The sequence below is a fragment of the Trichechus manatus genome, unplaced genomic scaffold (assembly GCF_000243295.1).
Source record: "Trichechus manatus latirostris isolate Lorelei unplaced genomic scaffold, TriManLat1.0 scaffold00207, whole genome shotgun sequence".
Classification (NCBI taxonomy): Eukaryota; Metazoa; Chordata; class Mammalia; order Sirenia; family Trichechidae; genus Trichechus; species Trichechus manatus.
In genome coordinates, this window is record NW_004444143.1 from 3,636,614 (window position 1) to 3,638,764 (window position 2,151).

Genomic DNA, 2,151 nt, shown 5'->3' on the forward strand with positions numbered 1-2,151 from the left:
ACAATTGCTGTCCAGTCAATTCTGACACATTGTATTCTTGTGTTTTAAAAAGTCTCAGTTTTATTTTCTGACATGGCAAATATTAATAGATATTACTATTTATCCACATACAAATTCTCTTTGATGAATGGATAAACAAAATGTGGTATATACACACGACGGAATATTATGCAGCCCTAAAAAGGAACGACATTCTGATGCATGCGACAGCGTGGATGAACTTTGAAGACATTACACTAAGTAAGATAAGTCAGACCCAAAAGGACAAATATTGTATGAACCCACTTCTACGAAATATCTAGAACAGGTAAACAGATGGGGACAGAAACTAGAATAGAGGTTCCCCGGGGGCTGGAGAAGGGGAAGATGAGGAGTTATTGTTTAATAGGTACAGAGTTTCTGTTTGGGGTGATGAAACAGTTTTGGAAATAGTAGTGAGGATTGTACAACATGGTGAATGTCATGTTACTGACTTGTAGACTCAGAAAAGATTAAAATGGTAAATTTTATGCATATTTTACCATAATAAAAAATATATTTTTCAAAAAGCTCTTTGAGGTCCTTGAGAATTTTTAAGAGTGTAAAAAGTTTGAAAACCACTGCTGTGAGTGAAATTTAACATTCCCTTTGGTTATGAAGAAGGGCAATAAAGCCCAATACTATTAGCGAAACCTGTGGCTTGGTCGCCAGAAGAAACCACAGATGTTTTCAAATCTCATTACAGCCACTGTAGGAATCTCAACATGTTTAGACACTCATCGAAACTTCCAGATGACCATATTTTTTGTATCTGCCACTAGATCTTGAAATTTTATGTCTTTACCAAGTACACGTTACTGCTGTATCATATATTTGTTTAAAAATATTTTTATATCTGTATTTCAATATAATTGGTGTTCTTTCTAATCCCCTAAGGGGCCCTGGTGGCATAGTGGTCAAGTGCTCAGCTGTTAACCGAAAGGTCAGTGGTTGGAACCCACCAGCTGCTAATTGGGAGAAAGATGTGGCAGTCTGCTTCTGGAAAGATTTGCAGCCTTGGAAACACTATAGGGTCACTATGAGTCGGAATCTACTCACAGCAGCGGGTTTGGTTTTTTTAATAACCCACTTCATTTATTTTAGGCATGGGAAAACATGATTCTCAGAAGAGCTTCACCAACCTGTCAGAGGCATCTTTAGCACAAAACACGTTAAGTAGCCTTGATTCTGGAACATTGTCAGAAAAACTAAAAATAAGGGGAGGTTACAATTGGTGGCCCCTGGGGTGAGGTGGCACAGTGGTTAAGAGGTATGGCTGTTAACCAAAAGGTCAGCAGTTCGAGTCCACCAGCTGCTCCTTGGAAACCCAGGCTAAGCGTTGAAATCAACTCCATGGCAATGGGTTTGTTTTGGTCTGGGGGGAGGCATTGGGGTAGTTGACTGCAGCTAAGAGAGTTGCTTTTTATTGTATTTTAAGCTGTAATGGAGACTCCAGAAGGTGGGGAAAAAAATCCAAACAGCACAAAGTATTCATCTTGAAAATCCCCTCTCCCGTGCCAGCCCCTGAAATCGGTGTCCTCAACCTGCAGACACCACCAGACTCTGAATTTACAGAGTCCAAGAGTTGGGTCACGGTGTCTGCAGACATGAAGGGTGGTGGGTAGCTGAAAAGCTGACCCTAGCTGCGCTGGGAACCCCCAAGCATATTTTGGGGCAAGTCATTCACCCTGCTCACAAAGGTTTACAGAAAATTCATCCTTGCTCTCACCTGGCCCCCGTTCCCAGGGCAGTTTCTGGGATTCCTGCATGGATGGTAATACAACCGCTGATTCTTACCCAGCCCTCACTCTGGGCCAGGCTGTGTTCTCAGCCCTTTTCAGACACCAACTCGTTTAAAATCCTCACAACTGACTATCGGGTCCAGACTATTATACACGTGGGAAAACCAAGGCCCGCGAGGCCAAGGTCGAGTAACCCCCCTAAGGTGCAGCCCTGCAGTGGAAGGTGCTGATTTTGTGCTTTCAGGGTGCCACGGGCGGCCTGGAGAGGAGTCGGTGGGGTCAGCTTGGAGAGAGAGGAAGCCGGAAGGATCTGCAGGAAAGGATGCCGGCGGGGCGGGAAGGATGGGGAATCCCCCCGGGTCCCAGGCTCTGGCAGAGCCGGGGGTGGGGG

At 44.4% G+C, this 2,151-nt stretch overlaps 1 protein-coding gene across 1 annotated transcript in view; it reads left to right on the top strand.

The window, feature by feature from the left end:
• ACP7 (acid phosphatase 7, tartrate resistant (putative)) overlaps window positions 1–2,151 on the top strand; it is a 28,719-nt gene that overhangs the window by 8,753 nt on the left and 17,815 nt on the right. The gene's annotated exons all lie outside the window — the stretch shown is intronic.